The sequence below is a fragment of the Giraffa tippelskirchi genome, chromosome 6 (genome assembly GCF_054371585.1).
Source record: "Giraffa tippelskirchi isolate mGirTip1 chromosome 6, T2T-mGirTip1v1.2.pri, whole genome shotgun sequence".
Classification (NCBI taxonomy): domain Eukaryota; kingdom Metazoa; phylum Chordata; class Mammalia; order Artiodactyla; family Giraffidae; genus Giraffa; species Giraffa tippelskirchi.
Window position 1 is genome coordinate 62,350,319 of NC_137280.1, and position 25,219 is coordinate 62,375,537.

At 40.2% G+C, this 25,219-nt stretch overlaps 1 protein-coding gene and 2 long non-coding RNA genes across 5 annotated transcripts in view; 2 read left to right on the top strand and 1 right to left on the bottom strand.

The window, feature by feature from the left end:
- NSMCE2 (NSE2 SUMO ligase component of SMC5/6 complex) overlaps positions 1 to 25,219 on the top strand; it is a 236,563-nt gene that overhangs the window by 175,501 nt on the left and 35,843 nt on the right. The gene's annotated exons all lie outside the window — the stretch shown is intronic.
- Positions 17,712 to 22,395, top strand: LOC145509713 (uncharacterized). The gene is made up of 2 exons (XR_014056328.1): positions 17,712 to 20,793; positions 21,334 to 22,395. It is a non-coding gene; the product is annotated as an uncharacterized LOC145509713 (long non-coding RNA).
- LOC145509714 (uncharacterized) lies at positions 18,405 to 21,688 on the bottom strand. Its single transcript, XR_014056329.1, has 2 exons — positions 21,329 to 21,688; positions 18,405 to 20,895 (listed from the first exon to the last, which is right to left on the bottom strand). It is a non-coding gene; the product is annotated as an uncharacterized LOC145509714 (long non-coding RNA).

Here is a 25,219-nt window from a genome sequence, read left to right on the forward strand (position 1 = left end):
TTTCCATAAGTTAACTCATTAATCCTGACCACAGCCCTCTGAAATAGGTACTACTGATATCTCCGTTTCTACAGATGAGAAGATTGAGACACAAAGTTAAGGAACTTGCTCAGAGTCACTGGGCTAGTAGGTGTCAGAGCCGGCATTTGAGATCATGCGTTCTGGCTGCAGAGACCCCACTCACAGCCACTAGACTCGGTAGACTCAGTCAGAGCATCCAGTCCTGCGGCTGCACCTTCTAAGCCAGCTGGTGTAGAGCATTTCCTTAAACTGCCTTCACTTGAGTTTCCTCACCTGTAAAAATGGGCCAGTTTATTGTAAGAATTAAAGGGAATGCGATTGAACATGACCAGTGGCTCTTAACATATAAGGGTTTAGTTTTGCTTTTTTTTTTTAAGTTTAGGCCCCACCCGGAACTTCTGATTCATTTAAATACTTTGTGGTATGTGGTTTGCCGTCACCAATTCGAGACTCATGTCAACATTGCTTAAGAATAAAGAGGGTGTTTTTTTTTTAATTAATCTTCTTGATAACTGCAAAATTCATTACAGCATTAGTCAGCATGGGTAGGATTCAATTTGGGGTGATATTAAAGAGTCTGACTTCATAATCCCGAGGGGGTTGTTCCTCAGATACTTTAAAATGCACTTCCTTTCTCCATTTATTGCTGAAATATTTATCTGCATGGATATTCAAGGCAGTATATTTCATGAATAGCTGGTGCTAGTCATAAGGAGTGTGACATTATTTTTTCCCTCTTTTTGATGGCTTCTTTACTCTGACCCAATGAACTATTCTAAAAGTAAACACTTAAAAGTACAAATAGCATCACCTGCAAACATTTTGCAGTTTTTAATCTGTACATGGTGAGACTCAAGAGGCTATAGGTATTTTGATTGATGTGGCTTCTCATCAAAAGTGCTGAATCCAGAGGAAATCGTTTATCCTTGTGCTGCCTTTTCAAAGAGAAAGGAGGACCCCTAGAGAAAATGTCACAACTCCTTTCACACATTTATTTAAGGAGACTCGGGGGCTAGTTAATTTCACTGAGAACAGAGGGAGGACTTTTGAGCGCATGGCAAGACAGTGCCATGGAGTTTGAGGATTGTTCCTTTGACCCCATAGTTTTGCCCCTCGTGGGCCGTAACTGGGTCACTTCAAGGGCTTTGTCATTCACGTCTCAGTCCGAGCCAGATCAAAGATAACAGGGACGATTCGGAAGATCTCAGAGGTTTACCTCAGCAGAGTGATACTATTCCGTTCAACAGTCATCTGTGGAACATTTTTCAGCAAGACATAGAGGAGACAAACATGCAGTGGACACTGTTCCCACACTCATGTGTCCAGCCTGTGGGGAAGGCAGGAGTGAGTGGTTTCAGTACAGTTCAGCAGGCGTTATGGTAGAGGGAGATGCTGGTGCTTGGAGAGTAGAGAAGAGGCTCACCTGGGAGAATGGGCATGGGATGAGCACGGGGCTTATCTGAGAAGGCTTCCTGAGGCCTGGAGTGCTGAGATGAGTCTTATGGATGGATCGACACCAGTGAGGTGAAGGAGAATGGGACCTTCCCGCTGGCCTCTGTAGCCCCTTGAGCAATTCTTTATTACCTAACCTGCAGCATCAGCTGCAAATAATGTCCTGACTTGCTGACTTCAAACCCCATCTTTCTTTGACTGTTAAAGAAAAAGTTCATTTCTGGGTCTCCTTGATTAGCTGATTTTGTGAAGTAGAAGCTATAAGAAAAAAACAGCAAAACCCTGTGGCCCTTTTTGTCCCTGAAACAAGCAGTCTGCCTTACCCATCTGGCCCGACCTTCTCCATTGTAACCTGAGCAGAATTGGCTGGGGGGTATGCATGGGCAGAGGGGAGAGGGGGGCCTGAGGAAGATCACCCGCCTGCATGGCTGGCAGCCCACGGGGATTGTAAAATCAGCAAGAGCCGGACAGTAAGCATCATTCAAAGCAGTCATCAGCCCAAAAGGTTGGTCCCTTGGCCAAAAGTAAGAGTAACCAATGGCTCCCACCGGCCAGCTTACATCACTTATTAGCTTGGTGACCTTCAGCAAATTGCTTCCCTTTTCCGTGTTTGTTTTCTCTAAAATAAGGACTAGAAATGAAGGTGGGGATTCAATGAACTAATTCATAGAAAGCACTTGGAAGAGTTTCTTGTTAAGTGTTAGCGGACAGAGTCCAGTTCTCTCAGAAACGGACCTAAACATACCAAGACCTGTGCAGCTGAGTGAGGTGTTCAGTACCAAGCTTGAATGCTCCGGGGGCTTCCCTGGTAGCTCAGCTGGTAAAGAATCCGCCTGCAATGCGGGAGACCTGGGCTTGATCCCTGGGTTGGGAAGATCTCCTGGAGAAGGGAATGGCTACCCACTCCAGTATTCTGCCCTGGAGAATTCCATGGACTGTACAGAACATGGGGTAGCAAAGAGTCAGATAAGACTGAGCGACTTTCACTTTCGCACTTTCGAATGCTCTGTGAGCTGTTAGTTGACCACACAAGGCAATTTATTCATTTATTCATCCATTACTTATTCAATGCACGTCTGTTGGGTGTTTCCTAGGTGTTGAGCACTGTTCTGAGCACCTGGAAAAAAATGAGAGAAATCAGTCTGTGCAGAGGAAGAGCCCTAGAATGTTCCAGGAATGATCAAGAGGTCTGTGTACAATGAGCAGGGGGAGGAAATACAGGAAATGAGATCAGAGTGGCAACAAGGGGCTGATCTCACAGGGCCTCATAGACCTTTATAAAGACTTTGACTTTGAGGTCAGTTTGGAGTGAGAACTACGAGGAATTCTAGCAACTACTACTGATTATGGAGCTTGTAGAATTGCTTCACCTGAGTTATCTGGTTCGGATCAGAGAGAGAGAACAGATTAGAATGATGATGTAAGGCAAATGACACTGTCCCCAGGGAGGAAGCTGAGATAAGAGGGGTTAGGGAGGCTGCCTGGGGCAGTGTTCGAACCCAGATCTGTGGACTGTAATTGAATGAGCATACGGACATGTTTGGGGCTTCTCAGGTTGCACAGTAGTAAAGAATCTGCCTGCCAATGCAGGAGACCCAAGAGACGTGAGTTCGATCCCTAGGTCGGGAAGATCCCCTAGAGGAGGAAATGGCAACCCGCTCCAGTATGCCTACCTGGAAAATCCCATGGACAGAGGAGCCTGGCGGGCTACACAGTCCATAGGGTTGCAGAGTCGGACACTGGTGAGCACATATGCACACACATATTGACTTGTTTGCCACCAAATTGATTATAGCAGAACTAACTTCAGAATCTCCTTGACCACTGCCCAGGAACTGGTTAGAAACTCGGTTCCCTTGCTTCCAAAGGGCTCTGGACATCAGAGACAGAGACTCAGAGTGCACAGTGCTCACCACACAAACATGCTTTCCAGAGACACCAAGCAGTAGGACACAGGGTCGAAGCTTTAGCCTCACACCTCTGAGCGTCTTCTGTTTTTCAACAGACACTATAAATGTGGTCATTCCATATTTAAAGACCCCAGTATGGGTGAATGCTTTTTCAGGGCAGGGTAGAATCAAAGCCCAAAATACCAAAGGTTCAACTTCCTGTTCCTAACCACACTAGACCAGAAAATGAGGCAGTTTTCAGAGCAGCTGTCCCCACCCGTGAACCTGCAGTTCAGCTTTGACTCACAGGAACCCATGGGAACTCAGACTCCTTTACCCTGAAAGAAGTTATTCTCAACTGAATGGACACCCCAAAGTCAGGTTGAGTGTTCCAGACCGAACTGCAGTGCAGAATGTGAAGGACAGACAAAAGTTTTGCTGGGAATAAGATCATTTGTTTTGCAAATTGTGGGACTAAGTAAGGACCTACCCAGAAACCTCTTAATCCATACTTAGCTATTTTGAAATCTGTGATGATTATTGAAGGAGCTGAACTGTAAGATAAAGAAGCAAGCAGACAAGCATCAGTTATTCAGTCATGTCCGACTCTTTGCGACCCCATGAAATGTAGCCCGCCAGGCTCCTTGGGTCCATAGAAATCTCCAGGCAAGAATACTGGAGCAGGTTGCCATTCCCTTCTCTGGGGTATCTTCCCAACCTAGGAATCGAACCCAGATCTCCTACATTGCAGGCAGATTCTCTACCATCTGAGCCACCAGGGATGCCCCATGATAAAGAATGGAGGGGATTAATTTTCCAACAAGTGCCTAAATTAGCTGCCTAATAATACGTGCAGATTATGTGGTCTCTGCCTCCTCCAGCTGTTTGTGAGGGATAGGTAATGTTCAGTCGTGGTACACTCTAGGTGCTCTGTTATCCATGTATTCCAATTGCTGTACATAAATCCAACTGTTCATACTCAGCAAAAATGGAGAGAGACAATGACTACAATGAAATAGTACAGGTGATGCCTGTCAACTGCTTCATCTTGTGTCAGCCAAAGAAACAGCATTCTTTCTAACGTGGAAAGAGATATTGCTCAACTTTTCTAAGAGATGGTCAAGTTGGCTTCGAGTCATATGAAACTTTTATTTTATATTTAACTTTAGAGTTCATTCTTGAGGTAAGATATGGATTCTTTGTACTGACAGATGGACAAGCTAGCATCAAGCCTGATTGTCAATTCCAGTTTCTCTAACTGATTTAGACATAGGCAAATTGTTGGACTTCCATTAGTAGCTAGTGAATAGCCTCATTTTACAAATTTATTTTTTCATTGGCATTGTTGTGATGAGTATATAAAGATCCTGACAAGTCATTTTTATATAAGTGGTACTTCCACCCCATTCCTAAGAAATGTGGATGTGAATTGCACCTCTGGGAGCCAGTGAAGGTTTTTAGGCAGGGGAGTGACATGAATCATGTAGGTTTTAAGAACAATGACTTTGGGGTCACTGTGATGTGTGGGCTAAATGTAGAGAGACCTGAAACAAGGAAAGAATGAGCAAATAAATGGTGACAAAGACAAGGGCCTGAGTGAAGGCTGTGACAGTGGAGATGCAGGACGAATCCAGATTGGGGAGGTTTTAAAAGTAGAATTGAGAGAATTTGAGATCTAGTTGAATTAAGAGAGAGTAAAAGGATTATGAGAAGTAAAGGATGACTTTTAAGTTTTCCAGCTTATGGAGATATTGAATTAACCAGAACAGAGAATAATAGAAGGCACTATTTTATTGCAGGCTGAAGCTTTATACTTGGCACTGAGCTAAGGCATTAATGTATCATTTGATTTAGTCATCATGCCAACTCTATGGAGTCAGTTATGTTGGGCCATTTTACTGTTGTAAAAATTTAAACTCAGAGAAGTCCGATGCCCTGCAGCCAGTCAATGTCTCTCGAGGATTTGGATATAGATTTTTCTGACCCCAAAGCCTCACTTGAAACTGCAGCAAGAAACAAGCCTTTACTCCAGAGAAGGGGAAATGGAGTAGGGTTGGGAGGGTGCAGATAAAGTGTAGTTCTGGAAACGTTAACCTTGAGTCACTTATGTCAGGCAGAGATATCTTGAGGGCAGTTGGAAAACCAGCCTGTAGCTCTGGGGAGGGGTTGGGGGAGATATAAAAATGTGGGCATTGTTGGCATATGGTTGGCATGGAGGGATGAATGAGATCACCCAGCAAGGGATGTATTAGTTAAAGAGAAACAGACCCTAAGAAAATGAAGGTTAGAAGATGAATGCTCACCTAGTTTAGGAATTTAGAAACACTCATATACCTATATGCAATGGAATTTTTTTCTGACCAAAGTATAGCCCTGTGCTTTGGTATATAAATTTGAATGCTTTTATTTTTCAATGGTTAGATATTGAGTGTTCTTGCATGCCAGTCATCATGAAAAGTTGGTCCCTGCCTTCATAGAGCTTGTTTTCTAGTGGAGAGCCATAAATAAGAAAGCAATTTAACAGTAGCAAGTCATTGTCAATTACAGTATAGGCTTCTGGGTTATCACAGGATGTTCTTTGAGGGTCCTATAAAAGATTGGCTCTGAAGCTAGACTTAGAAAACAATTGCTGGACCTAAAAATAACTGTAGATTCTGTTTCTGAAGAAATGCTTGAGAATGATTACAAGAAAAATTTTTCCTGTAATATATAGTGGAATTAATTTGCCTATAGGTTATGCAGGAAGCTGGGTTTTTCAGGTGTGTAAGGCAAAAATTAAATCTATGGAAGATGATTCTGCAAGTCCTTGAGGCAGGCAGAGGCACGGTCTCTTAAGTCAGTCTCCCACAGACAATTTTTTCTCAAGTGTGGCGATTTTTTCAGTTGCGTACCAGATGAAGTGGTTGGCTTGCCTTGAGGAGCCACATTATACTAAAAAAAAGAACACTTATCTTTTAATCACAGCCTGCAGTCCACACAACCAGAGCTGCACAGTAAGAGAGGCACACAGGGAACTAGGACCACCAAGAGAGAACTGGTTGCTGCGCCCCACCCCATGCCCCTCCTGGGACCCCAGTGCTCTTGTCTGAATCCTATCTGTGTCTCCTTCTCCGCCCACCATGCTTGAATCTCTGCATATAAAATGATGATATGATGCACTCCACTGTAGCAAATATTAAGAGTCAAATGTGCACCCTGAAATTTCTTAGATTTCTTTTCCTGAATCTCTCTGACACCTGCATAAATTGGGGAAACAGAACATTTCTTTGCCATCAGAACAGAAAATTGCCAAACCTTCATATTGTTACTGTAAGTAGCTCAGTCTTAAAGCTTCTACCTTGAGATCCATTCCTCCTTTTGAGAGGTTATCTAGCCCAGCCCTGGAGCCAGACTGTCTGGGTTTGAATTCCTAGTCCACCAGTCACTGACTGTGTGACCTTGGGCAAAATACTTAACCTCTCTGTGCTTCAGTTTCCACGTGTGTAAAATGAGGGTAATAATAGTACCTCCATCCTTAGGGTTATGTGAAGAATATGTTAATCTATCTAAAGCACTTAGAACTGTACCTGGCATGTACGTAGTAAGCATGTGTACCTGGCGTATGTAGTGAACAAACTGTAAAGGATAGGTGCGAGTGTTACTACTGTATTATGCTAGTAGATGAAACAGCATGTGAAGATTGTCGCCAGGCCAGTGAGGATCAATCTCCCCAACCCACTGCAAATCAGTCACAGGTCAGCTCCCCTGTCACTTAGCGTGGAGGGCAGAGTCCAGCATTTATTTCCCTCTTCTTTTTTAACACCGAGGACCACTGGGCCATGGCAGAACGGAGCGGGTAGTCGATTTCAAGCCCCATAGCCAGAGACAAGGAACTTACTCTTCTTTAAAATAGAAACCTCCTTCCTTCCAAACACATGTGCAACGGTTATGTTTAGAAATCCTCCAGGAGCAATATGGGAAGATAGCTGAAATCATGGTGTATGGCGTGTATGGCCTCATGGACGATAAGGAAGATGGGCAGCCAGCCAGCTCGCCATCGTGCCTTGTCTGTTCCGTAGTGTGTTCTCAGATCAGAAGGGGAATGTGACTCTTTTCTTTGTAGCCGAACCTTTCTGTCAGTCCTATTGAGCTGCCAACTGCAAGCCCCCGGTTAGCACGTTTCTTGGGCTCATTTGCCTCTAAGAGCAGCAGAGAATAAATTCTAGATGTTTAAACAGGTGGAATGAGCTCCAGCTTGGAGTCAGCTAGGTCAGACCTCATTGTGATGCCACCAAACATCTCCCTCCTAAACCTCTTCCCTCACTTTTGCCCTAAAATCCTCTGATACCTCCTTCCGTACAGGAACCTGCAAAGTTGGAGACTTTAATATAGTTAGTACATCATCAACTTCTGGACTGACTTCTAAACCCCAAACGGTAGAGTTATAAAGGGCCTTTTGACTAAGCAATGGTATAATTTATTCCCTGGAGGATGTGTCAGATGTTGTTTCCTTTTAACTGCTTATGGGTTAAAAACCATGACTGTGGTCACAGAGGTCAGACCCCAGAGTCTGTGCGCTGGATCCAGCCCACATATGTGTTTGCTTTGGCCCACGTGGTTGTGTATACATATATCAGTTAGTTGCAACATACAACAGTTGGGAGATTTCACATAACTATCCACGTTTCCACGTTTTTGTTTTAAATATGCCAGATCTGACAACACTGGGTCTCCCTTCCCTCCCATGGGAAACAGTCTGCCTGAGTCGGGGAGCAGCCCCTCCACTTTGCATAGTCCCCACCTGGCCCACATCCTTTACACCAGCTCATTGCCTAACCCCAGAGGAGCTGAAATATATAAATCTCTTAGAGCCTGGTGCCATTCTCTTTACAATATAACCCCAAGTGAAAAGTGAAAATCCTCATTACACTTGGTGACCCAAATGTAACAAGATGCTAAATACTGAGTCTGGGGCCTTTGCTCTATGATTTAAGATAGAATCTCAAGTAAAACATTCTTTGTGTCGTTTATTTAAAAATCACACATTTGAAAATTTTCCTTGCCTGATGTTTTCCCTGAGTCAGAGAGCAGTTTTTGTCCTCTAACCTTTTTCATGGTAAAATGTTATGCTGTTCTGGTTAGTACCAGTCATACAGGCTAAACGACTACCCAAAGGTGAACCCTCTGGCCTTGTCTCTAGTCATCTGCTTTTGGCTGCTGAGAGATTTGAGGTTATGGGCTGGCTCTGAGGAAGGGAGGGTGGAGGTCTAGAAGGGAAATAAGATACATGTTTCACTTCCACTGAGTCATGGGGCCACAGGACACAAAGGTAATGTTTGCCCAAGCATTTGTTAATTGCTTTCGTTGGGAATTTCATTTGCCTTTCTTTCTGAGCTGCATGGCCAGCCCTCACCCACAAGGTTCTACAGGTCCCCCCATTCAGGCAGGCATACCTCAGTTCCTGTAATCTGCCCAGTTCAAATTCTTCCTTTGTACCATTTCTTTTTTTTTTTTTTTTATAAATTTATTTACTTTAGTTGGGGGCTAATTACTTTACAATATTGTAATAGTTTTTGCCATACATTGATGTACCATTTCTTTATTCTGAAGATGGAAGAGTACATTTCTCATACCACCTGCCAGCCACCTGAGGGCAATTAGAGCATGATAACATGAGGCCAGCGCACAGCAGTTCATGAAAGAATCGTGTCATGAAAGTACAAAGCGTGGTTATTACTGTGCAGAAGTTTAATCAGTTTACAAAAATGCATTGAACACTGGGGGCTTTGGATTAAAAAGTCATATGTGCGTATTAGTCATCCATTCCATTGTCATCACTGTTTCGGTCTACCATAGAGATGTTTTATTAGTTCATTCAAATTCCCATGACTCCAATTTCACATGAGGTCGTGGATTCCTCAATTGAAAAGTTTTTTAGTAGCTTTGGTAGGTCTGAAATTTCAGAATATTGAGCAAGGCCTGAGCTAGAACATGATCTAATAAGATTGGACTGCCAAACAAGACACACTAGTCGGTGATTACAAGATTTTTAGGAAGAAAATGTTAAAACTCTGCTGTGAGAACCTCAGAAAGATAATAAAACAGGTTGGAAGCCAGTTTCTTTTTCATGGCTACTCTGATAGGTGGGACATCCGCCTATTTAAGCAGCAAAACTGCAGTGGAATGAAGTGTGATTCAACAGAAACAATAGATAGTATCTTTCTATTGGGAAACTCTAATTGCTTGTGTAATCAGTAAGATGAAGCATCTGAAAATACTTGAAACATTTTGTTCGAGCCCCAAAGGGTACTCAGAGAGACTAGCTCCAAAATGCCCAAATAGAGAAGATACATCATTGGTTAATAACTCAGATTGGAGTCAGAAGAGAGTTCCATTCCCAGGCTTCCACTGTGAGATTTGAAGCAAGTTATTTAACCTTTTTGCTCCTCAATTTTTTTTTATCCCTAAAATGGGAATTGGAACATTATGGAAATGTCATGGGGATTAAAAAGAGATAATGTGTGGAGAATTCTTGGAGCAGTACCTAGCCTATAAGTGGCCAATAAGTGATGGCCATTGCCATTCGGTTAAACAGAAATTTGTAATCACTTATTATTTTGGATATTCAATAATGGTTTTTGAAATAAAGGCCGATATCATAGTTTACTTCTGAGTTTTCCGTAATTACGTTTAAATCCTCAGTTGCTCTTTGCCCCTTTTCTTAGTCTTATGTATACTTACCAGTGTCTTGTTCATTCTCCGGTCGTTTTTCACTCTCTGCCGATACCACTCTAATGAGTAAACGCTTAAGACCCAATCTGAATGGAGGTTTAGGCTGAGTCTGGGACTGAGTCACTGATCTATTATTTTAGCCTCCTGGAGGTTTTCTTTTTTTATGTTTGTTTACTTCCTGTTCATTTACTGAGGATTTGAATTTTTGTGTCATACTGCTGAATTACAATGTAACAAATGACAAAATATGTTTATGAAATGCCTTGTGTTTGTAATCACTTAAAATAAAGTGTTAATAAAAAGTATAGTTTATTGATGAATTTATATAAACTCCAAGGGGGAAAACCCACTGCTCATGGTGATCTCATCTCTAAGATGTTACATAATCACTACAACTGAAGCCGAATTGATTTTTTTACCAAATTAATTGGGGGTCATATCCTGGTAGTTACTACTGTCAGGCTATCTTCTTTTTGTAGCTTGGGAGAGGATTTTGTCCTGGGGACCCTACTGTAGCATTTGCCCTTGCAGAGAACTTGGGTCTGAACACCCAGAGCTAGAGGCAGAAGCAGATCATGCCTTTCCTCTACCAAGTAATAGAAATGTAGAAGAAAAGCGCTCTCATCATTCTGGATGAAATTAGACATCAAATAAGAATTCCCTTTAGCTCAGTCCTTTGCTTCGTTGAAAACCCAGAATCTTTGTAGAAGTCTAGGGGCAGGGAAAAAGTACACAAATTGTTACCTCATTTTTCCCATAAAATCTCCAAAGAAGGGAATCCTGTTTTCACCTTAGACTCTCAGAAGCATGGACAATAGAAACAGTTCATTTGCTCTAACATAGTTTATGATGTCACCAGAAATTCTTTATAAAACGGTCAGCATGAGTATGCCATTCAATTCATAAACCATGCTTTATCCGTGCTATGTTGCGCAATATGTCAGCATTTCCCCTTTCTTTCCTGTAAATTGTAACTTTTCTGGTGATTGGCATTTAAAGTCTTTTCCTGATTAAGGAATTGTCAGCTGAAATCATCAGGGATTTCCCTGTAGCTGTTTTGAAAGAAGTCTGAAGAATTTAAGTGTTGCTTGGAAATTAAGAAATGTGAAATAGTTTGTGTGAATCTCAGTGATGAAATAGAATCAAGATGACAGTTTTTTTTGAAAATGAGAGAATTAGAGAGTTGCAGAAGGAATTAGAGAAATCTTAGAGATAATAAAGTCTTTCAAACATTTAATAAACTTCAATGTCTCTGTTCTGTGCTTTTCAGAAGATGCACTTATTACATTTTAGGAGCTGAATTGAAATAGAAACATTAAAATAAAATTTCAGATGCTTGGAAAGTGATTTTTTAATTTAATTTCTTGATATACTTAGAGTTAACAGAAACCTTTTTTAAGGCATTGTTAGAAAACCTTCTGAAGTATCAATCCATGTTGCATCCATAGTGCCATCAGAACAAGAATGGTGACTGGAGTAGCAATAAGCATACTAGACAGGATGAAAGGAAAGAGATCTATTTCAGGTGCAGGGATTATGTAATGAGCTTTCTGCCCAGTGACAGGATGGGGCGGGGTAAGTAGGAGACAGCTGGTGGATGTGATAAAGAGTGGGGGGCCTCTTTGAGAAGAGCGGTTAGAGAAAGCCTCTCAGAGGAAGCAACTCGAGCTGAAGCAGAAGGAATCATCAGGGATAGAGCATAGCGAAGAACTCAGCAGGTACATAGGAAAGGAAAAGCATATTCAAGGGCCCTGGGGCTGGGATGACTTGTTCCACAAACAATGAGGAGGCAGATGTAGTTGGAACATAAGGCAGGAAGGGTGGGGTAAGACCTGAAAAGTAGGAAGGGGCAGCCCTGATTGAAAAAAAAAAAAAAAGACAAAACAGTCCATTACTGGGGAAAAGAATTAGCAGTTGGGTTCATTTTATGAAAGCTGCTCACTCATGTGTTTCAGAATTATTCCAAGTCTAAATATGGCATGTGAAAAACACTTGGAAGAAATAGTAAGGGCCTGTATGCCAAGACTGAACCGACTGCAACTTCTCGATTTGTGTTTGATAACAGATAGGCTGTACTCTTAGCTGTAAAGTGCAGGACCTCATGACTTGCCAGCTACACGTCTCTTTTTGTCAACTTTCACATAAACTAAGGACGCTGAAACAAATCCTCAAAATCAGTTTTGCCTTATGACCACTCTTCTGCATCTGCCTTTAACCCCAGCATTCATGCTACACATGTTCTGATAGTTTCCTAGTGCCCCCCATTCCTTCATGGACAAAGTGTGGCACAGCTAAGTCTGATGACAAAGAAAGGGAAAACCCCCACAACTTAACTCTCCTTCCCTCAACAGGTAAGAGATACTGGTTTTGCAGGACAAAATGAAAAATCCAAGGAACCCAAAATGATGGAACAACAGTTTACCAGCAATTACCACAACCAAATAGTGGCAGAAAGTGACTGATGCTTTCTTACTCTTATCTTCTTACTGAGATCTCCCATGTGGCCCTGTGTGAGCAACTTCAGTTCAGTTCAGTTGCTCAGTCGTATCTGACTCTTTGCGACCCCATGGATTGCAGCACACCAGACCTCGCTGTCCATCACCAACTCCCAGAGTTTACTCCAACTCATGTCCATTGAGTAGGTGATGCCATCCAACCGTCTCTTCCTCTGTTTTCTTGTTCTCCTCCCACCTTCAATCTTTCCCAGCATCAGGGTCTTTTACAGTGAGTCAGTTCTTCACATCAGGTGGCCAAAGTATTGAAGTTTCAGCTTCAGCATCAGTCCTTCCAATGAATATTCAGGACTGATTTCTTTTAGGGTGGATTGGTTGGATCTCCTTGCAGTCCAAGGGACTCTCAAGAGTCTTCTCCAACAACACAGTTCAAAAGCATCAATTCTTCGGCACTCAACTTTCTCTATAGTCCAATTCTCACATCCACACATGCCTACTGGAGAAATCATAGCTTTGACTAGACGGACTTTGTTGGCCAAAGTAATGTCTCTGCTTTTTTAATAAGCTGCATAAGTTGGTCATAACTTTTCTTCCAAGGAGCAAGCTTCTTTTAATTTCATGGCTGCAGTCACCATCTGCAGTGATTTTGAAGCCCAGAAAAATAAAGTCTGTCTCTGTTTCCACTGTTTCCCCATCTGTTTCCCATGAAGTGATGGGACCAGATGCCATGATCTTAGTTTTCTGAATGTTGAGTTTTAAGCCAACTTTTTCACTCTCTTCTTTCACTTTCATCAGAGGCTCTTTAGTTCTTCTTCGCTTTCTGCCATAAGGGTGGTATCATCGGCATATCTGAGGTTATTGATATTTCTTGTGGCAATCTTGATTCCAGCTTGTGCTTCATCCAGCCCAGCATTTCTCATGATGTACTCTGCATATAAGTTAAATAAACATGGTGACAATATACAGCCTTGACATACTCCTTTCCCTATTTGGAACCAGTCTGTTGTTCCATGTCCAGTTCTAACTGTTGCTTCTTGACCTGCATACAGATTTCTCAAGAGGCAGGTCAGGTGGTCTGGTATTCCCATCCCTTAAGAATTTTCCACAGTTTATTGTGATCCACACAGTCAAAGGCTTTGGCATAATCAATAAAGCAGAAGTAGATGTCTTTCTGGAACTCTCTTGCTTTTTCAATGATCCAGTGGATGTTGGCAATTTGATCTCTGGTTCCTCTGCCTTTTCTAAATCCAGCTTGAACATCTGGAAGTTCACGGTTCATGTACTGTTGAAGCCTGGCTTGGAGAATTTTGAGCATTACTTTACTAGCCTGTGAGATGAGTGCAGTTGTGTGGTAGTTGGAGCATTCTTTGGCATTGCCTTTCTTTGGGATTGGAATGAAAACTGACCTTTTCCAGCCCTGTGGCCACTGCTGAGTTTTCCAAATTTGCTGACATATTGAGTACAGCATTTTCACAGCATCATCTTTGAGGATTTGAAATAGCTCAACTGGAATTCCATCACCTCCACTAGCTTTGTTCATAGTGATGCTTCCTAAGGCCCACTTACTATACAGCATTTCCAGTTATTTAGTATAGTGGAAAGTGACTAAGATTGGCTTGTGGTATTCAAAAGCATGAGGTCTTCAAAGACTGGTAATTGAATAGGGTAGCAGACATACAGAGATTTGAGTTGGATGGGTGTAGGAGATGATTTGTTCAAAATAACTTAGCAACTAGGAGCAAAGTCTTAATGCCTGAGTGGATGTCAGAGCAGCAGGCCAACTCTTCTGTGCCATTAAAAGCTCATACAGATCCCATACATCAGTAACGTGCTTTCCTAGGCCTACAGTTTCCTTTCAAGTAGCCTTACTCAGTCCTCCCTGAAAATAACCAAGCCTAGGTGGGTTGTCTGTCCAGGTGGTGATTGTCTGTACAACTTGGGAAGTGGGGTTGTGAACCTGGCAGTTGCTTTCTTTTCAATAGCAAGTGCTATATAGGGACCTGAGGGCTTTCTCTTAAGCTGTTGGGTTCCTTCATTGTGCACCATGCCTGAGCACTGTGCCAGCCATTGATGATACCACAGTTAAATAAGATGCTAGATGAGATCTAGCTGGGGAAATGGTCAGAGTGTGAGAAGGACTGTAGGAGCAGAGTTGTAAGGCAAGTATTATGTAAGGGCAGAGTCAGAACAACTGATTCAGGAAGGGAGGTGAAAATCAAGGAGGGCCTCAAAGGAGTAAATAACTCACATGGATGGGTTTAAAGGAAGGAGATATAAGTAGGCACAGAAAATAACATGAGCCAAGGCAGACACAGACAAATGACCATGGATAGCATGTTCCTTCATCATTGACTATTCTAGTGTGACTAAAACCTTTTTGCTTTTTCCTTTCAGTGTGTGCGTTGGGAGCAGATGGAAGGAGAGTAACAGGGATAGAGGGACTGGGACGAGCAGGTGGAGAAGCAGGGGACAGAAGACTCCATAAAGCAAACAAGGAACATTTAAGCTTTAGAGTCAGAAAGACCCAGAGGGCCAGTAGCATTCCAGTTTCCACATCAGCAATGTGGGAAAGCTTCTATTGAGGTTGCTCTTGAGGATGACATGAGGTGGATAGTCTATAGCATAGTCAAGGGCTGGACTTGAAGTCAGATAGACCTGCCTTCTTATATTACCCAAGTAATTGTGCGTGTCCTTGAACCTTGGTTTTCTCACCTGTGCAATGGGAATAGTAGTATCCTCTTCATGGACTTAAGAGGATTCAGTTAGCTAATTCATGGAAAGTGTTCATTAGGACAGTGCTGGGTACATGATAAGCGTTAAATGTTAGCTATCCTCTTCCTTCACCATCACATAGCATAGACTCTCACAGAAAGTTAGTTCCTTTCCCCTAAGAAGATATGATGGTATGCAATTTTTCAGTTCCTTGGTAATTTATTCACTCCAATTATGCTAAGAGAGAACTTGACCGTTTTAGCAATTGTATTTTCTCCTTGGAGGGATCTTCCTTTCAAGCCTCACTGCATTTATTTTCCTTTGTTGGACAGTAGTGTCATTTTTGTCAAATGCCTGATGATGACAAGCGTCATCCCCAGGCAAATAAATAGCATACTTTCTTCTCGGATTCTGTTCTCCTAGTTTGGTAGTTTCTATACAGTTTTACTACCTTCAACAGCACATACTTTAAGCTCAGTACAACTCAGCTGTAGATATCTAAGCTCAGTACTGGGGAAGCGTATTGCCAAGGCCCTGCTTTCAAGTGGCTGACTGCCTGGTTGGGAAAATAGAAGTTACAGAAAACTTACAGTTCAGCAATTTTATGAAGAAAGTGTGACAAGGTACAAAGTCTTTTCTAAGTATGTTTATGACCCCAGCAGTAATTACATTGGTCAGTGGGAGGAGGAGCAGGGGAGAAGTTGCTGGAGTTTTTAGGGGAGGCTCCAGAATTTAGGAACTGTCTTATAACCAACCAACATGTCTTAAAATAATCATCACTTTTGGTTTCATATCATCGCTCAATCTTCCCAGCAAACTCTAAAGATGAGTCCATCTTGGGGAAAATAAGACTATGATTTAAAGTCAGTGATTCCCCAAAAGATCCCTCTATTATACCACTACTCTCCTCTATGCTTTGAAATTCTTGTTTGCCAAACTGTATTTACAAGTAATAATCTGTATCTTCTGTGTTTTATTAATCAAAGACAGTTGCCTAACAGAGATCTTGATTAGCATAAAAAACATGAATTCAGTATAGCAGCCTGTTACCTAATTTCAGTTTATCGGAAAAAAAAAAAAAAAACAAGTAAACTGTCTCACTTAATTATGAGTTTAAGATATAAACTCCTGTTACTGTTGTGTACATGTATATATCCAGGAGCTATAAAAAGTCTAGAAAAAGACTGATACATAACAGAAAAAGGTTGATAACGTGGACTACATTTTTTTTTTAATTAAAAATTACTCGGGGCCAAAAAAAAAGACCTGAGGAAAGTCAGTGAGAAACCATCAACTGACCAAAGGGGGAAATTGTAATTCATATGATAGAGGGTTAATTTCCTGCACAGTTTCTTACATATCAATAGGAAAATGAAAAATCAATTTTCTGAAAATTCAAAGGACATAAATAGTTCCAGAAAAAAGCTGTACTGGTCACCAGTAAGCATGTAAGAAGATGTTCAACCTTACAAAAGAAATGAAAATAAAATAACTTTTTTACCTATCAAAGTCATAAAGATGAACACATTTGATAATACTCAGTGTTCAGAGTATATGGGAAAGTAGGCATACTCAAAAACTGTTAGTAGGAGATTGGTTGTAAAAGCTTTTTGGAGAGCAATTGGCAAAATCATTTACACTTAAAATGCACTTACTGTTGAATCTGACAAAGACACCTTAGATAATTTATTTGACAAATAGATCCACACACAAAATCAAAGGTGTGTATGTAGTGAGGTATATTGCCACATTTATTATATCAGTCAAAAAGTAGGAGACTTTAGCTTCTGATTAAGATTAGGTAACACAGACCACATTTACTTCCACCTGAAACTTAAGAAAAAAAAAATGAATAAATTACATGAAACAATATCTCCCAGGACGTTGGACATCATATATCAGAAAGCAATGATCTTTTGAAGACAAGAAAAGAAAATGAGCACCGGATTGCTCCAGTGTCCTGCTTGGAGAGAGTTTCCAGGCCAGAGTACAGGGAACAGAACACAGGCAGATTCCTATTGTCTCCCTAGTTGAAGGAGGTATAGCTAAAAGTCCAAGGAAGCCAAGATAGTTAGCGTAGAGTAGAAAGCTGCACAAAGACAGAAATCTGGAGCACTGAAGAGCTCTCTCCCTTGTATATTGAGTTGAGTACAGAGGAGTGCACGCATATGGCTGAATGCCCCAAGGTCAGAGAAAGAACTCTCTAAAGGATTAGAGAGAACAGTGCCTGGAACTCTATGGAAGGATGGGGATAATGTCTGTTCTCAGCAGCAGAAACAACAAAACTTCGTAATTCAGGGATATTAGTTAAAGTCTTGCCTCAGTAGTAGAGTAAAATTAACCATAGATTACACACAGCTCTAACCCTGAACAAACCTTAAAAACAAGGCCCAAAAGGACCAAACTATTTCCAGTTAATTTAACTGCATCCCAGAACAAAACTCAAGAATGTTTATGAGAAGACAGAAATAAACATCACTCCACCATGCCTGGCTTCCAGTCAGAAATTACCAAGTTAGCATAGAAGCAAAACAATACAACCCATAGTGAGGGGAAGAAAACTCATTGAGACTAAGCCAGAAATGACATGGATATAAAGATAGGTAGGCAAGGATGTTATAATTGTTATGACTGCATTTCATATGTTCAGAGAGCTATTGGAAAGATTGTCCATATTAAGTAAGGAGATCTTTTCACATCTTTTTAAAGACACAGATTAAACTTCTAGAGATGAAACATATAATGGCTGAATTTAAAAAAAAAAAAAAATCACTGCATAGGGTTAACAACAACACAGACATTGCAGGAAAAAAGACTAATGAACCAGATGACATAGCCATAAAAACTATCCAAAATCAAACATGCACACACACCAAAAAGGACTTTAAAAAAATGAAAAGGGCACCAGTGAACTATGGAATTTCAAGGAGTCATATATATGTATCATTGAGGTTCCCAAAGGGGAAGAGAGAGATAGGAAGACTGAAAAAAAATATTTAAAGAGATAATGGCTGAAATTTTCCAAATTTGTTGAAAACTTTAAACTCATAGATCCCAATTCAACAAACCCCAAGCACAAGAACACATGAAAGAAACTACACCAAAGCATATTATAATCAAATTGCTTAAAACAAGTGATAAAGAGAAAAATCTTAAAAGCAACTGGGGGGGGGGAGATACATTACATGCAAAATGACAAATATAAAAATAACAGCACATTTCTCATTTAAAAAAAGAAAAATACAGGCTAGAAAACAGTAGAGCAAAATATTTAAAGTACTTCAAGGAACAAAACAATCAAAAATTCTTAAAAATGTCTTAAAATATCTTTAACAAGTGATGAGATGAAGACTTTTTCAGACACACAAAATGTGAAAGAATTCATCAGCAGACCTGTACTACAAAAAATATTAAAGGAAGTCCTTCAAGAGAAAAGTAAATGATACCAGATATAAAGCTGGTTCTACACACAAAAAAATGAAGAGCACCATAAATGATAACTATATAGGTATATATCAATATTTTTCCTTATTATTTTGATCTCTCTGTTAACTTTTAAAAGTGGAAATAATAACAATGTTTATATGAGCTGTAGAAGTAAAATATATGATAATAGTACAGAGTCCAAGCAGGGGAAAATGGAAGTATATTGTTTTAATTCTCTTACAATATACATACGATAATATAATAATATCACTTGAAGGTGAACTGTGATAAGTTAAAGACATGTACTGTAATCTAAAGCAGTCACTAAAATGCCGCAGCAAAGGATTATAGCTAATAAGCCAACAAAGAAGATAAAGTGGAATCATAAGGAATAGTCAATCAATCTAAAAGGTACTAGCACCACCACCACCCCCCCAAAAAAAAGAAAAAAGAGGAAAAAGGGAATAAACAGTGGACAGGACAAATAGACGACAAATAGACAACAAATAGTAAGATGGTAGGTTTGAACTCAATCATGTCAATACTCATTAAATATAAGTGGTCTAAGCATAATGGTTAATAGACAGGGATTATCAGACTTTATATAGAAGCAAACTCCAGCTATATGGACCTATGAGAAAGCCGCATTAAATATAAAGGCACAGAAAGACTAAAAGTAAAAGACCAGAAGCACATGCTGACACTAATCAAGAGAAAGCTGATGTGACTGCATGAGAGAAAGTAGATTTCACAGCAAAGACAGTTACCAGGGATAAAGAGAGTCATTTTATAATGTGAAAGAAGTCACTTAATCAAGAGAACATAAAATACATTAATACATCTAATAACAAAGCTCCAAAATTATTGAAACAAGAAATTGATAGAACTGCCAGGGAAAATAGACATATTTGCAATTATAGTTAGAGATTTCAACAGTAGATGGCTAAGTGCTCTAAAAATCAGTGAGGATATAGGAAACTATCACCAAACTTCGCCTAGCAAGAGCAGAAGACACATTCTTTTCAAGTGCATATGCAGTATTTACTAAAACAGACCATGTCTCAGTGAATTTGAAGGATTCAAGTTATGTAATGTTCTCTGACCACAATGGAATTAAGTGAAATCAATAACAGAAAGATATCTGGAGTATTTCTAAATATTTGGAAACTAAATACTTCTAAATAACCTGTAGTCAAAGAGATATCAAAGGAAATTTTAAAAGTATTTTGAGCTAAATAAAATGAAAATCTAACATATCAAAATAAATCGAGTGCAGCTAAAGCAATAGAAATGTGTAGCTTTAAACACCTGCCCGTATTAGAAAAGAAGGAAATTCTCAAATGAATCACCTCAGTTTCCATGTTATAAACTGGAAAAGAACAGATGAAATCAAAGGTAAGCAGATGAAAGAAAAAGAGCAGAGTGGAAATTATAAGAGCAGAGCTATATAGAAATTAGATAATCAGCAGAAAAACTCAGTGAAACTAAAAGTAGCTTGTTTGAGAAGATGGATAAACCTCCAGCCAGACCAAGGGGGAAAAAAGCAAAGCAAAACAAAAAGATTATATTAATTACCAGCATCTGGAATGAGAGATGTTACATCAACATAGGTACTACACATAACAGAAGTTAATATTGTGAACAACTTCATGCAAATTAATCCAACACCATAGATAAAATGAACAAATGCCTTTAGTGCCTCAGACTACCAAAGCTCCCTTTTGAAGAAATAGATAATAGTGCTATAAAAAAATAATGCTGTATCTATTAATGAAATTTAATTGTACTTGAAAAAACATCATTTCCACAAAGAAAACTCCAGTCCAAGGTGGCTTCATGATGAATTCCACCAAATATATAAGGAAGAGATAATACCAATTTTACGCAAACTTTTATAGAACATCAAAAAGAGAAACTACTACCCAACATATTCTTTGAGGTCAGCATTACTCTGATACCAAAACCAGTTATTATAGGAAAGGTACTAATCCAATATCTTTCATAAACATACATGTAAAAATTCTAAGCAGATTTTTAGCAAATGGAATCTGAATATATGGTAATACCTCATGACCAAGTGGGATTTGTTTTACAAATGCAAAGTAAATTTAACATTTGAAAATTGATCAGTATAATTCACCATATTAATGAGTCAAAGAAGATCATATGATCATCTCAATAGATGCAGAAAAAACATTTGACAAAATCCAATATTGATCTTGATTAAAGCTCTCAGTAAACTAAGGATAGAAGTGCTGTGCTAAGTCGCTTTAGTCTTATCCGACTCATTGCGACCCCATGGACTGTAGCCCACCAGGCTCCTCTGTCCATGGGATTTTCCAGGCAAGAATACTGGAGTGGGTTGCCATGCCCTCCTCCAGGGGATCTTCCCAACCCAGGAATCTAACCCACGTCTCTTAGTTCTCCTGCATTGTTAGGCTACCTGGGAAGCCCCAAGGATGGAAGGAACCTTCTTAAACCTAAAAAGGGTGTTTGTGAAAAACCTGTGAGTCACTTCTCAGCCCTTTGGCTAAGATCAAGTGTAATGTGGCTTTCCTGGTGGCTCAGTGGTACAGAATCCACCTTCCCATGCAAGAAACACAAGAGACTCAGGTTCGATCCCTGGGTCTGGAAGATCCCCTGGAAAAGGAAATGGCAGTCCACTCCAGTATTTTTGCCTGGCAAATCCCATGGGCAGAGGAGCCTGGTGGATGGGGCTCATGGGGTCATGGGGTCTCAAAAGAGACATGACACAACAGCCATATGATTCAGCCATCCCATTCTTAGGTATATACAGAAGCATTGAAAACATATGTCCATGCAAAGACTTCTCCTACTCAGATGTTCACAACAGCTTTATTTATAGTCATTCAAAATGAAACAATTTGAATGTCCATCAGCTGATCAATGGATAAACATTCTGTGGTATAGCCATGGAATGTAAGACTGCTCAGCAAGAAAAAAAAAAACAGGAACAAACTTTTGATACATGTAGCAAGGAACCAGAAGGAAAAAAAAAAAAGACAACACATGCTATATGATTCTTTATATGAAATTCTTTACAAATTGACCTAAAATGGCAGAAAATGGATTAGCTCTTGCCTGGAAGTAGGGATGGGAAGGAGTGGAAGGGAAGGATCACCCAGGGCACAAAGAAATTGGGGGTGCCCTATGTAGATTGTGGTGTTGATTTCATGAATACATACCTATGTCAAGTGTATCAAATTATACACTTTATATCTAGTTCATTGTATGTCAATTTATACCTCAGTTAAAAGAGAGGAAAGGAAACCACTTAAATGTTATTTATTAGGGGACTCATTAAGTGAAGTCTGGGCTTCCCTGGTGGCTCAGACGGTAAAGAATCCGCTTGCAATGCGGGAGATCTGGGTTTGGTCCCTGGGTCAGGAGGATCCCCTGGAGAAGGGCATGGCAACCCACTCCAGTATTCTGGAGGAAATGATCACCTAAATATATTATTAGATATAAAAAACAAGATGCAAAACAATATATATTAACATAGGATCTCTTTTGAATGAAAAATAGACACTGTGTGTGTGTGTAAGGCATTTCTCGAAGCATACACAAAAACCTAACAGTAGTTATTTCTGAGGATTGGGATTGTGGGTTGTGGACAGGGAGGGAGGCTTTTACTTCTCATTTTGTTTACTTGTGTTGAGTTTTTAACCATATGTGTGCATAATTTTTTTAAAATAAATTTAAAAAGAAAACTCTGGTTTTAAAAAAGAGAAGGAAAGAGAAAAACAAAAAAATGGGAATTACTGATTGAAATATAATCATCAAATGAATATAGTTTCCAATTGAAAAATGCTTGTTTTTTATTCTTTTGAATCATTATAGGATGTTTTCTCTAAAGGAGATTTTTAAAGATTATTCTGAGTTAAATTGATTTTATGGGTTTGTCCAGAATAGCTTAAATTTTTTGCCTTATTTCCTAGTCAAGTTGAAGCAAGCGAATATTATATTTCAAAAGGCCCTTTATATTGAACTAAAAAATAGACTTCTTGGTGTTGTGTGCAAGGGACAGCTATATTACAAGAAATCAGGTGCAGAATTAAGGAGATTGGAATTCTCAGGTGGCTCAGCAGTAAAGAATCCACCCTCCAAGTAGGAGATGCCTTGGGTTGGAAAGATCCCCTGGAAAGGAAATGGCAACCCACTCCAGTATTCTTTCCTGGAGAATCCCATAGACAGAGGAGCCTGGCGGGCTATAGTCCATGGAATTGAAAGAGTCAGACACAACTTAGCAACAACAAGTACTTTTTAAACAGGTATTGGGCACAGAACATCCAGAAATAAAAGCTGTTGAAAGGAACCTTTCTTTAGGAGTGTAGATTTCAATGTTTGACCTGAAGGAGTCATTTCTCCAATATGGGTAAGTAACCACAAAATTCATGTATATAATTGTTGAAGGATTTAAAGGCAAAACTGTATTAGGTAACTAATTATCATGAAGATTATCATGAATAGGGTTAACAAAGTTTCTCAACATCTCTAAATGGGTCTGAATGGATTATAAGTAGGTAATCTGGGAACTCCCTTTGAATCTTTTGAGATTAGTGTGAATTAAAGAGTTCCTCCTCAATGAAACATTGCCATATTTGAGAATGTCATAATTATGGGTGAGGTTTTCCAGCACAAGGAAATACACTTTTTAACTGTTTGCTTTAGTAAAACTGACTTTTAAGGAAACAGCAGTGGACGTTTTTTTCAAGTTTGTTAATCACTTCTAAGAGGCAGACATCCCCCAAAGACCCTTCACTGGCCCTTTTTACAGATTCTTTGATCTTTTAAAAAAAATACACTGAAATTGACTATGAGAATCGTGTCTGCAAGTAGCAGGTTCTAAACCTGATGTTAGAGACCTTCATGATGTATCTCTCTTTACAAGTGATTTGTAAACTATTTATCAGATCATGCATTAACGCAAGGTGAAGTGGAGCCAAGTGTAATAATGATATTCCCCATTTAAAGATCAATTTCCATGCCTGTCATATCAGCGTCTAGTGAAAAGAGAGAAGAAGGAAATGGCAACCCCCTCCAGTATTCTTGCCTAGAGAATCCTATGGACAGAGGGGCCTGGTGGGCTGCTGTCCACAGGGTCGCACAGAGTCGGACACGACTGAAGCGACTTAGCATGCATGCATGCATTGGAGAAGGAAATGGCAACCCACTCCAGTATTCTTGCCTGGAGAATCCCATGGACAAAGAGCCTGGTAGGCTGCTGTCTGTGGGATCGCACAGAGTCAGACATGACTGAAGCGACTTAGCAGCAGCAGTAGCAGTGAAAAGAGAGTAACATACATGTGTATAAAAGCACATGGAGTTTACACCTGTGGCTGATTCATGTTAATGTGTGTAGGAAACCAGCACAATATGGTAAAGCAATTATCCTCCAATAAAAATAAATAATAATTTTTTAAAAAAGCACATGGAGAGCTATGAAACTGTAATTGACTGAGCATATCAAGAGCCAGGACTGGTCTGTGCCGGGCAAAGTGGTATCTTAATGCACATTTTCATTGGAGAAAATCGAGATGCTAAGCCCTGTTGGTTTGGAAACTTGATTAGCTGCCAAGCCAGAAGTGGGTGATGAGTAGTTCTCTCGTGAAAGCCCAGCTCAGGGATTTTCAAAATGTGGTCTTGAGGATCCTCCATATGATTCAGAGGTTGGTGCACACAGTCGCAACCTTATTGTTTGTTTTCTGGTGTGAATCAGTGATAGGATATCCATCATCACTGTTTCATCAGATACAGCATCAACCTTTCCATTAATTCTGGTCAGCTGGGTTTCCATTTTCTGGTGATTTTCCTTTTTAGTGGCCAGGGAGTTAGAGTCTTCAAATGTTATAATTAACAACAGCAATAATATCCCAGGTCATCTAGTTCTAATCCTCTCATAGATGAGGAAATGTCTGGCTAGTACATCAAGTGGGACCCGAAGTCGGATCTCCTGACCCCAGCTCAGTGCCTTTTACGTCGCACCTGTCCCCTCCAACAAACAGTCTGCAGACCAAAGAAAAGTGAGGAACGTTGTTCAGACTCATCCAAGATTAAGCTGTGAGTTTAGATGCAGAGGAAACTACTCTTGAATCACGTTGCAGCATCAAGGATATTCCCAGTGACGTCCCCACCTGGGAAACCAAGTCTCAAGTGTAGTGAGATCAGGCTGACCTCAGTCCACTGCAGGACATCCTTTCTTGATAGGTTCTCTAAAGATGTTCTTCGAAGGGTTTGAAAACCCAGCACAGCCTTGCTGTTGCAACTTGGGTTCATTCAGCCCAGGAACCAGCAGCAGCTCAGTTTTGCAGGAGCCCTCAGCTATGAACAGGGCTGCTCAGCTTGGCTCTTCCTTCAAAGCTGCCACAGAACCTTTGAATTGCCATTGTTTTTTGATATCCTGTTTCCTTTCTTTTTAGTTAACAAAAACATTTCCTTTGGAACAAATACTGTGCTTTGTTTACATTCAGCATTAGGGATTTATGTGGATTTCCACTTGGAATCCACATCAGCATTTGATTATAGACAGTTTCA